Below are 13,078 nucleotides of genomic sequence, written 5' to 3'. Positions count from 1 at the left end.
GTCCTATACTCGGGTTCAAATACAAATACAGATACAAATACAGATACCAGCAAATATATACATATATACATGTACATATTCAAATATATACAAATATATACAACTATACAAACAAACACATATGGGCCATATATATACACATGTAAATCATATGCATACACATCGAGTATATATACACACAATATGTACAATATATACAACAGCAAAATCCAGTATCATCATACTATAGTAGATTGAAGGAGGGGGAGGATAGAATATTAACATCACTCCCCTAGGTGCACAGCTAACTCTTCACTACTATTAAGGCCCCATGGTGTTTTTGTTTGGAGATCGATGATGTACCGTGACTCCAGTCTCCGGAGTTTTAGTATCCTGTCTCCCCCTCTAGGATTCAATGGTACATGATCCAAACAAGAGTAGCTTAACTCATCTCGATTACGATTGTGAGTTTTGTCAAAATGACGTGCTACGGGGTAGGTCTCGTCACCTTTACTGATGGCCCGCATGTGTTCTAAGATCCTGATTTTGGTAGGATGAATAGTGCTGCCCACGTAGCGCAGGCCACATGGGCATACAAGGCAGTAAACAGTATATGGAGTGGTGCATGTTAAAAACTTTCTGATGTTCCTATTGATTTTCATGATGGGAATGTCATAACTAAGCACTCTTTTACTCCCTTTGCAGGCTTTGCATTTGCCACATGGAAAAAACCCTCCTAGTGCTCCAAAAGGTGATCTAGGGGCATCCCTCAGATAGCTGCATACTAAGTCATTTTTGATGGACCTAGCTTTTCTAAATGTGACAAGGGGATGGGGTGGAAGATTTGTCCCTATCACGCCATCAGTCTGTAAAATATGCCAGTTCTTACGCATAATCCTTTTGAGGTCCCCTGCATCCCTAGAAAAAGTCGTTATGAGTCTGAATTTGCCCCCATTGATGACATCCTTATTCTTGGTTTCGGCACTTTTAAGCAAATCAGCCCTTTTAGTGACTTTCACCTTTTCAAAAGCCTTCTCCAGAACCCCTTTGCTGTAACCTCGGGCTTCGAAACGTCTGATGCTATCGTTGGCTGCCACTAGAAACTCTTTATCATCTGAACTGTTTCTTTTTATGCGGAGCAATTCCCCATAGGGGATGCTCCTAACCAGATTCGTGGGGTGGCTGCTAGAAGCATGCAGGACAGAGTTTCCCGCTGTCTCTTTGCGAAAAAGTTTGGTTTTCAACTGTCCCTTTTCTACATAGATGTTGACATCCAAGTAATTTACTGATACAGCATCTATCTCCCCTGTGAATTCTAAATTCACTTCGTTGTTATTCAAAACCTCTATGTAGTTTCTAGCCGTGTCTAGTGAACCGTTCCACACGATGAACAAGTCATCAATGTAACGGTACCACACGACCACCTGTTCTGTCCACTGAGTGTTGGAAGTGCCCCAGGCTACCTGCTCCTCCCACCAGCCTACAAACAAGTTCGCATAGCTGGGGGCGAAGCAGGTACCCATGGCCGTACCAGAGATCTGTCTATACAATTGTGTGTGGAACAAAAAGATGTTGTTAGTGAGACAAAATCTGGCAAAATCTATTAGCAGTTCATTGTGTTCTAGATACTTCAAAGGGCATTTTTTAAGAAAATATTCCATTGCCACCAGTCCATCACAGTGCGCAATCGAGGTATATAGACTGGTAATGTCTAATACCATCAGTTTATATTCCTCCTTCCATTCCAAAGCAGCAATATGTCCCAACAGATCTTTCGTGTCTCTGATATATGATTTTTGGTTTTTGACATGGGGCAAAAGGAAGGAGTCAACATAAATTGACATATTTTCTGTCAGACTACCTTGGGATGCCACAATTGGTCTCCCAGGTGGTGTCTCTTTGTTCTTATGCACCTTAGGAAGGTGATAAAAAGTTGGAATAATAGGGTTCAGCCTTCTAAGAAATAGAAATTCGTCTATTGTCAATAATCCTTTGTTGTGCCACTTGGTAATAAGGGAGTGGTAGTTCTCCATGCTGCCATGGTATGTGTTCGTGTCGATGGCAGTATATGTCTGTCCATTTGAGAGTTGGCGAAGCGCTTCCTTATCATAGTTGGCTCTAGTTTGTAGGACTATGTTGCCCCCCTTATCCGAAGGCTTACATACTATTTCTTTGTCCTTCCTCAGTTCTTCTAGGGCTTTTTGTTGTTTGAGAGAAAAGTTACTTTCCCTTGTAGTGTCCTTTCTAAATTTTTGTTTCCGTCGGAGCTGTGTCGGATCCTTGGTGACTGCTTCCGAAAAGACTTCAATTGCATCAGGTGCCATTTGTGGTAGAAATTGCGACACCGGTATTACCAAGTGGCACAACAAAGGATTATTGACAATAGACGAATTTCTATTTCTTAGAAGGCTGAACCCTATTATTCCAACTTTTTATCACCTTGCTAAGGTGCATAAGAACAAAGAGACACCACCTGGGAGACCAATTGTGGCATCCCAAGGTAGTCTGACAGAAAATATGTCGATTTATGTTGACTCCTTCCTTTTGCCCCATGTCAAAAACCTAAAATCATATATCAGAGACACGAAAGATCTGTTGGGACATATTGCTGCTTTGGAATGGAAGGAGGAATATAAACTGATGGTATTAGACATTACCAGTCTATATACCTCGATTGCGCACTGTGATGGACTGGTGGCAATGGAATATTTTCTTAAAAAACGCCCTTTGAAGTATCTAGAACACAATGAACTGCTAATAGATTTTGCCAGATTTTGTCTCACTAACAACATCTTTTTGTTCCACACACAATTGTATAGACAGATCTCGGGTACGGCCATGGGTACCTGCTTCGCCCCCAGCTATGCGAACTTGTTCGTAGGCTGGTGGGAGGAGCAGGTAGCCTGGGGCACTTCCAACACTCAGTGGACAGAACAGGTGGTCGTGTGGTACCGTTACATTGATGACTTGTTCATCGTGTGGAACGGTTCACTAGACACGGCTAGAAACTACATAGAGGTTTTGAATAACAACGAAGTGAATTTAGAATTCACAGGGGAGATAGATGCTGTATCAGTAAATTACTTGGATGTCAACATCTATGTAGAAAAGGGACAGTTGAAAACCAAACTTTTTCGCAAAGAGACAGCGGGAAACTCTGTCCTGCATGCTTCTAGCAGCCACCCCACGAATCTGGTTAGGAGCATCCCCTATGGGGAATTGCTCCGCATAAAAAGAAACAGTTCAGATGATAAAGAGTTTCTAGTGGCAGCCAACGATAGCATCAGACGTTTCGAAGCCCGAGGTTACAGCAAAGGGGTTCTGGAGAAGGCTTTTGAAAAGGTGAAAGTCACTAAAAGGGCTGATTTGCTTAAAAGTGCCGAAACCAAGAATAAGGATGTCATCAATGGGGGCAAATTCAGACTCATAACGACTTTTTCTAGGGATGCAGGGGACCTCAAAAGGATTATGCGTAAGAACTGGCATATTTTACAGACTGATGGCGTGATAGGGACAGATCTTCCACCCCATCCCCTTGTCACATTTAGAAAAGCTAGGTCCACCAAAAATGACTTAGTATGCAGCTATCTGAGGGATGCCCCTAGATCACCTTTTGGAGCACTAGGAGGGTTTTTTCCATGTGGCAAATGCAAAGCCTGCAAAGGGAGTAAAAGAGTGCTTAGTTATGACATTCCCATCATGAAAATCAATAGGAACATCAGAAAGTTTTTAACATGCACCACTCCATATACTGTTTACTGCCTTGTATGCCCATGTGGCCTGCGCTACGTGGGCAGCACTATTCATCCTACCAAAATCAGGATCTTAGAACACATGCGGGCCATCAGTAAAGGTGACGAGACCTACCCCGTAGCACGTCATTTTGACAAAACTCACAATCGTAATCGAGATGAGTTAAGCTACTTTTGTTTGGATCATGTACCATTGAATCCTAGAGGGGGAGACAGGATACTAAAACTCCGGAGACTGGAGTCACGGTACATCATCGATCTCCAAACAAAAACACCATGGGGCCTTAATAGTAGTGAAGAGTTAGCTGTGCACCTAGGGGAGTGATGTTAATATTCTATCCTCCCCCTCCTTCAATCTACTATAGTATGATGATACTGGATTTTGCTGTTGTATATATTGTACATATTGTGTGTATATATACTCGATGTGTATGCATATGATTTACATGTGTATATATATGGCCCATATGTGTTTGTTTGTATAGTTGTATATATTTGTATATATTTGAATATGTACATGTATATATGTATATATTTGCTGGTATCTGTATTTGTATCTGTATTTGTATTTGAACCCGAGTATAGGACCCGTTACTTCACCTTGGTTGCTTCCTGCGGAAACATCATGTACGGTAGATTGTATTGTATTGTATATAGTATCCCTAGATGTATAGACATAGTAGTTTGCTCTCCCACTCAGTATTTTTCGCTAATATATTTTTTGGCTAATATGATTGTATAGAATATTTAGTAGTAGGCAGCCCTAGCCATGTTTTATTTCAGTTGGAGAATTTCTCCAGGTGTATGCCCATCCAGGGCTAGATTGATGTGTATGGATAGATTCTTCCTTTACTCCGCTCGCATTTGCGAGGAGAGTTTGCCATTTAGGCTTGTTGGTTATCATACACTATAAGATGGCGCCGACTTTGGGGAAGAAATGCAGGAGACCACGTTATCGACGTTGGTCCCTCATTTATGTTTATGTACATTATGATGATTTAAAAACATGGCTGGCGGGTGCCTCGGTAAACATAGATGAAGGTTGTTACCGAAACGCGTCTGTTTGTTTACGTGATAGTTTCCATTTAATAAACTTTGGAAACGGCCCCCGTGAGTGCTGTCTTTCTCTTTGGATGGTGGATATGAGAAGGAGAGTCGCAGCAATAATTGAATGCGGGTACACCCCCGCACGAAGAAGCACCCGCCTGTGAGTGCACCTGACTGGTGTTTCGTAGCAGCAATATATATATATATATATATGAATGAACAAACAGTCCTGCTACCTCAGAAACATCCAAAGGAGAAGGCACGGACTCAAGACTGTAAGGATATGGCTTTTTTTATTATCTCAGATCACCCTCAACCCAGAGATATGAGAGACGCGTTTCGGCTTCGCAGAAGCCTTTGTCAATCTATATATATATTTATATATATATACAGCACAAGCGGAGGTTGGGAGATTTTAGCTGTAATGTTTATTAGACTTTTTTTCTTCTCTCTTGCAAAGTGCATTTGTGACAGAAAATCAAAACAGATCTATGCATTTCGGCCAAAATCTATAATTGGGTCATAGATTAAATGTGTAGAGTGGCGTATTTAAAGGGCGACAGCTCTATTCCCTAGCACCTGATTAAAATTCAAATAACATTTAAAGGACTTGATCGCATATTACATTTCATGTTTGACAAAACAAGGGTTGTGAATTTAAATATATTTACAACATCAAGTTTGATGCTCTCTCTAGTATAACTGTAAAGTACACAATTACATAACCAGCATATGTTCAGATTGTGAACAACTTCATTTGTCTTATTCATTGTTTTTGCCATTAACAGATATTAGTGCAAATATCCACATGCGAGAAAGTGCATGGTATAGATGCCTGTACAGTACCATAATGATAGCTTGTACGTATATAAATATCATAACGCTAATTAATAAGATTTCTCCATTTGGCCTTCAACTTAGATTGAAATTTCATTTTAAAATTTTAAATTATCTTATGCATAGTCACAATTCAGACAAAGTTCAAATGCAAAATACTTTGTCCCTTTCTGTTACGGCAGGGATTGCACTGTGCTAATCCTATGCTTGAAGATTTTAATAGATAAGCAGACATCTGAGGTGAGCAAATTTAGAGTGTCACTGGTGTTGAGAGTGCTCTATACTGGAGCTGCTTTTCACCTAAACTTGAGAACTACCCAGAGTTCTCTAATTCTTTTTTTGCATAATTTATGCGTCACTCTATGCCTGAAAGGTTGTTGTTTTGAGATATATATATATATATATATATATATATATATATATATATATATATATATATATATATATATATATATATATATTATCTACTGGCGGTCGCCAGTAGATAGTTACAGTTAGGACCGTGTTTCCATAGGAAATCTGAAAATTCTATTTTGAATAACTTTGGCGCCGGTTGACGAATCCTCGTGAAATTTTCAAAACTAATGGGGTGCTCCGTTCAGCTCCTACCCTGAAAGTCTCGGGGTGATTCGTCAAGCAGGGGCTGAGAAAAAAGGGGGTCCCAAAACGCATTTTCCCCATGCATTTTCCCATAGGACCTTTAGACACAGCTACAGCCCGAACGGCTGAACAGAATTACTTGAAATTTGGCAGAGAGGTAGCCATAAGGTCAAGGAAGTGCCTTTCTGGTGTAAATCTGTTCAGTATTTCCTGAGAAAATAGCATTTAAAAGCATATCAATATCTATACGCGCGTACCGTGCGCGCACTGAGCAAGCCCTGTGCGCGCACCTTGCCGTGCGCAAGCGTAATTCTGATTGGTTGTTAGATGTCAGTAAACATTCGAATCGGTCGAAATCAGGAAGTGTCGGCCGCCATTTTGTCTGTCGCACTAAAAAGGAAAGGTGGAGACCGTGAACAGGGGGCAGGGTAGGTAGTTCTAGACCCCCTAGTCATTGTCAGGGGGGCACAGTAGGACCACGAAGGGCAAAAAAAAGATTTTAATTTCTTAAAAAACATCGCGAGGTGCGCGCACTCTACGCGTACCCGAAAAAACCTTAAAAACATCACGAGGTGCGCGAACCCAGCGCGCACCCGAAAAAAATAAATAAAAAAAATAGAAATAAAAATAAAAATCACGTTTAAGTGTTTAGATATTAGGTGGCTCTAAAAAGAGCCCTTGTGTTCATTGAGTGTTTTTCGGTACCTACAAGTAAGTACCGATGCAGAGTCTAAAGTTCAAGAGGAAGACTCTGTTCCCTTCATCATTGAAATGTACACCGTCTCCTCTATAAATGTCTTGCATGTTGTAACGCAAGTTGTTGTGGTATATAGAACCCATACCATAGTCTCTGAGGAAAGCAGAAACAGACTTATTGACGTGCTTTCTTGCTTTGTCAATCTGTGGACAAAATTGGTTGGACCAGTTCCACTTTTGCCTTTGGCATATGTTAGAATATACAAAGGCAGATTGAGGAAAAAGCGTCATCAATTGCACAAAGGTGTCCTTAATAAGCATTTCCAGACCTACCCCAGTTAAAGTGCCTAGGTCATTTCCACCACAGTGCTCAATAATAAGGTTAGGCTGTGGGAGATGTAGAAAGGTTTTCACCAAAGGCATTAATTGGTGCCACTTTAACCCTCTCTGACCAATCCATTTAATGTCTACATTTGGCAAAGCAAGGTCTCTCACCATACCTCTTTTTTCTGCAAATGTTTCACTCCAGAAGACATAGCTATGACCTACAATCCACACTGTGAACATCTTTCAAGGAGATCTGGATGCACTCAGAAGGTGTCTTTCAGTAGAATGGCAATATGAAAAGAAACACAGTTGAAAAATGGAGGCATAGATACTTTTTTTTGATAAAAAGAACTCATTGGCTGATTCAAACCATTTTACAGTTAAAACTAGGCTGTATGTTTAAATTTTTAAAAGCATGTTTTGGATTGGTACAGAAAAATGTGTTACCACTGAACATTACTTTGGATTTGCTGTTAGGTTTGAAAAGTCAAGCACTCTTGCTCTTTTGATTTGAAACAATGTCTGCTGAACTTCTGACCTCTCTGCTCACACCTGTGTTCCATGAGCTGTTGCTATGGTAGCAGGCAGAAGTCATGTTGGGGGAAGGGATGATTTGCAAAGGGGTTGAAAGTTGCAACCAATAGAAATGTGTGATTCCATTTGAAAAAATGTGGGAAGGACTGTGATTTTACATTAACATGTATATGTGGGAAAAAAGAGAGGGAAAAATTGCCATTTACTGGTTGTGGAGAGAGGAGAGAGGTGTACAGCTCTGAGATTCTGGCTCTGATAATCTGCTGTTTGAGTCCCACATTTCTTTCTCAACCAATTAATTTTAAAGGTGAGTTATGAGTTTGAGAGGGGAAGTATGTGGTGTATTTTGATATAAATAATAGAATTGTCATTCTTGTTTTAATGTTGTGTTTTACATTTTGTGATTTAGGAGAAATGTAACTGTCTTGAACTAGTAAGATATTATGGAGTATGTCTTCACTGTAAGTTAAGGTGTAGTGGTATTAGTGAGGAATATTGTTTTGTGACTAGAATTACATCATGAGTCTGTCTGCACACAGGATTTGTTGTCAGAGATTTAATTTGTGTTGCTTTTGTTCTGTTAGCCTTGCACTCGCAGAAAAGGGGTAGTTTGTTATGTTAAAGTGTGATGGTTAGCATTCAGCAGAAATCATTTACTGATCAGTGAGAGGCAAATGCAAACACATTTGAAAATAGTATGGTACATTTTCCTACCACTTTAAAAGTTGTGTTTTACATTTTATGTTAAGGAAGATATTTAAGTGGCTTGAACATGTTATATATTATGGAGTATGTCTTCATTATAAGTTAATGTGTACTGGTATCACTCAGGAATACTGTTTTCTACCTAGAATCATACCATGAGACAGTGAGCACATAGGAAATGTAAAGAGAGATTTCATTCCGGTTGGTCTTGCTCTATTACCCTTGCACTCGCAGGAAAGGGGCAGCTTCTACTCCGTCTCAGAGAACTCAGCATCCTCGTGTGAGGATTTGGTTACACAATATACGAGACAGATGTCCATTGAGGGGGAACCTGAGTCCTTTGAAGATGAGGTGAACGCTAGCGGTGAGCTTGGGGAAGAGGATACCCCCACCACAGTAAGAGGCCGTGATACACCTTTAGCTGTTGGCGCTGCTGATTCTCAAGAAAGCCAAATGGCGGACATTACTCTCACCACAATATATCAAACCATCCTGAGTCACATGGACAAGATCGCATTAGATAGTCAGAAGATACAAAACTCCTGTCGGAAGCTACAGGGTTCGATTAGAAGGCTTGTGAAAGCACAATCCGATTTTGGAGAGCGATTTACAGAAGTCGAAACACGAATATCCAATATTGAGGATGATATGTCCAAGCAAAAAAAGGCTACTGAGATCTTGAGTAGTAACAGAGATGATGTGCTCTGGCGAATGGCCGACTTGGAAAATCGATCTCGACGCAATAACCTAAGGGTAATGCAGATTTCTGAAGGCGACGAAGGGCAAGATCCACGGAAGTTTGTTGTAGATCTTTTCCAGAAAGCTTTTCCTGGCTTAAACAAATGGGATTGGGACCGAGAAATTGAAAGGGCTCACAGATTCCCTTTTAATGTTCAGTCTCGTCCCGGGCAAAGCACAAGATCCAGACCGAGGCCGATCCTTGTCGCCTTCAATAGCTTTCGAGCCAGAGAAGATGTTTACCTGCAAACTCGATCAAACAGCAAATCTATGGCAGAAGGATATACTTTTTTCACGGTACCTGATTACTCTAAATATACAATGGATATTCGCTGGTAATTGCGACAATTGGTGGATTTATTTCAAAAAGAGGGTGCGCAGGCCTACATCATGAACCCCGCAAAACTTAAAGTGACTTATAAAGAAAAATCAAGATTTTTTACTAATGTCGCTCTAGCTAAAGAGTATTTACACTCTCTGAAGAACCCTTAAATTAACTCTTTTTTTTTTTTTATTATTATTTTCTGACAAGAAATACTCTGATAATAACTCGTGGATGTGCTAGCTTATTAGATAATTATGCTTAGTTATGCTTAGTTATGTTTCGGGGGGTTAGCCTTTGACTAGGAACGAGGGTAAAGACTAGATTAGATAAGATTTCGGGCACACATAGCAGGAAGGGGTTATTTCCCCAAGACTTGTTTTTCTTTTTTTTCTCGCAACAGAGCAGATAGAGCTGTCGGGTTTGACAGAGGGGCTGACGCTCACTCCCATCCTTAGGACTGCGTCCTAAAGCCTCGATTAAGGGAGGGGGGAAGGGGTCACTGGGGTTGGGGAGGGGAAGAGGGGGGGCGGCAGGGGAAGGTGGTGATGGTGGGGGTGGGTGGGGAATAAGGGGGGAAAAAAATTCCTTGGCGGTTCCAAATGACAGTTTTGAAACGGATATTTCTGAACGATGTACGTATGTCAAGAGCTCATGTTTGTATAATCCTCAGTTTGACTGGAATAATATTGTATTGTGGATATTGATTCTTATATTGATTTTGAGAATAATTCTTAATGTCTCGAAGTATAAAAATTTGCTCTTTCAATGTATCCGGGCTTAACTCCAGCAATAAAAGACGGAGAATAGCTGCAGAAGTTCGTTTTATCCAACCTGATATTCTCTGTTTGCAGGAAACACATCTCTCTTGGGATAATAGGTTTCTAATAGCTGATTTAGGTTATACGTTGAATGTAGCTTCTCAACAAGTTAATAATACTAGAGGGGTTATGATTTTATCTAGACCTGGATATTGCACAGTGGGTCGTAAATTAGCTGATAAATGGGGTAGATGGGTGATTGCGGAGCTCATAGTGAGGGGTAGGATCTTTACAATCTGCTCCATATACGGATCTAATATGGACGAGGCTGAAGTTTTAGAATCACTAAATATAGAGTTAGCTAATTGGAGAGCACCGCTAATCTTATGTGGAGATCTGAATATTAACTTAAGCACAACGGAACTAATGAGAGGTTTAGCATACTATCATGGACGGAAACCACGGGTTTTTAAAGCTTTATACAATCTAGTCAAGGATCATGGCTTGGTGGACATTTGGAGTAAAAAATACCCCTCTCTTCCAGGATACACGTATTATTCTGCACCTCATAAGAAACTTGTCCGATTAGATTACTTTTTTATATCTTCAACTATTCATACCCAGACAAGGATACAGACTTTCCCCAGAGTTACTTCGGATCACTCTCCTCTTATGATTGACTGTTCAATCCTGGCCGAGATAAATATTTTAATAAGTTTTTCATTTGATAGGAAGCTCTGTCTTGATACACAATATAGAAATTATATAACCGAATGGATGACAGAATTCTTTAGTATTAATTTAGGATCGGCTAATATTGTAATAGTTTGGGACACATTTAAGGCCTGCTTTAGAGGAGAAACGACAAAATTTGGATTATACCATCAAAATAAATTACGATCACAAATGAGGGGGTTCTATCAGCAATTAGAGGCAGCGGAAGTTGGTCTTGCTAAAGTTTTGACAAAAAAAGATAATTTAAATCAGATATTGCTTATGGAAGAAAAAATTGCACAATGTAAGGCGACCATCACAGGAGTATGGGCCGAAGAGATAGCGCGTAAATATTTGGCAAATAGAAGACATATTTACGAATATGGTGAATCTATAGGCCGCTCTTTAGCTCTGAGACTAAAAATGAAGTCCACTTCTCGGGTGATTTCAAGAGTACGGGATCAATTCGGGGTGGTTCGGGAAGCCCCCTCGGAAATTCTAGAAGTATTTCATCAATTTTATTCGGAACTTTATACTCGGCAATCAAACTCTACCATGGCTCAGATCCCTGATGCTGCCGTGACAAACCAATTAAACAAGGTAGAAGCAGATATTTTAGATAGCCCCTTTACCATGGAGGAACTAGAGGAGGCGGTTAGGCAAATACCTAATGGGAAGGCAGCTGGCCCTGACTATATTCCTGGGGGAGTCTATAAATGCTTCTTTGAGCCATTAAAGAATGTACTGTTATCAATATTCAGGATGGCACAAATGGGAACAGCACCCGCTACATGGAACGACGCTTCCATAGTCATTTTCAGTAAAAAAGGGAAACCTCCTGAATTACCTGGATCATATCGTCCAATATCTTTACTTAACTGCGACAGTAAGCTATATTCCAAAATGCTAGCCAATCGTATATCTAAAGTTATATCTTCATTAGTCACCACAAATCAGCATGGTTTTATACCAAAAAGAGGAATGGTTTCCCATATTAATAAAGTCATTACTTTATTTGATTATGCAGATGTCAAAAAGAGGGACTTAGCCTTGATACTCCTTGATGCTGAAAAAGCTTTTGATCGCGTAGAGTGGGTTTATTTATGGGAAGTGATGAGACGGATGGGTTTTGGGAGTGCTTTTTTAACGGCAATTCAGGTATTATACAACGCACCAATTGCTAGAATCACAGCCATGGGTCTAAAGTCAGAAAAGATCAATATTACTAGAGGAACAAGACAAGGGTGTCCTTGTTACCCTTTACTTTTTGCTTTATATATTCATCCTTTTATTATAAATTTACAGAATTCTCCATGCATCAAACCTTTTTCAGTTGCAGGCATTTTATATACAGTATTTGCATATGCAGATGATATTGCCATAGTGACTATTGATCCTAGGGAGGCAATGGTGGAGATCGAATCATTAGCCAAAAATTTTGGAATTATGTCTGGGTATAAATTAAATGCTGAAAAAACCCAAATTCTTTGTACAAAGAACATACAATTTAATGACTTTCGGGTTACAAACGAAGTAACTTACCTAGGCATTCAGATCAAAACCCAAATGCAAGAGATTGTTGAAAGCAATTGGGAAGCGACTATAGCTCAAATTAAACATTCACTAGATAAATGGAGTAGACTTCAATTATCAATAATCGGAAGGGGGAATATAATCAAGATGAATATATTAGCCAAGATTTTGTATTTATTTCGAAGTATACCCTTGGAATTTCCATTTAAATATATACAGCAATTACAAAATATCTGTGGGAAATTTGTATGGGCTCCTGGTAAACCTCGTAGAGCCATGAAATGGCTTACATTACCGGAAGAAAGAGGAGGTCGTGGTCTACCTGATTTTCTTTCTTATTATTATATTTGTTTCTTACAAAAAATGGGCTATATATTGACAGGGGAACCTCCAAACAACGAGGCGGATACCCCATCTATCTTCTTTTTACTTTTAGGAGAACAGGCAAAAGGCTGTTTATTAAAAGAATTAAAGGGCAACTATTACAAACATACACGATTTAAGGTACTCGCTTCAGCATTTAAAGTGTGGAG

Source organism: Triturus cristatus, chromosome 2_2 (assembly GCF_964204655.1).
Source record: "Triturus cristatus chromosome 2_2, aTriCri1.1, whole genome shotgun sequence".
Classification (NCBI taxonomy): Eukaryota; Metazoa; Chordata; class Amphibia; order Caudata; family Salamandridae; genus Triturus; species Triturus cristatus.
The sequence above is the reverse complement of the archived record's forward strand: the minus strand, read 5'-3'. Positions refer to the sequence as shown.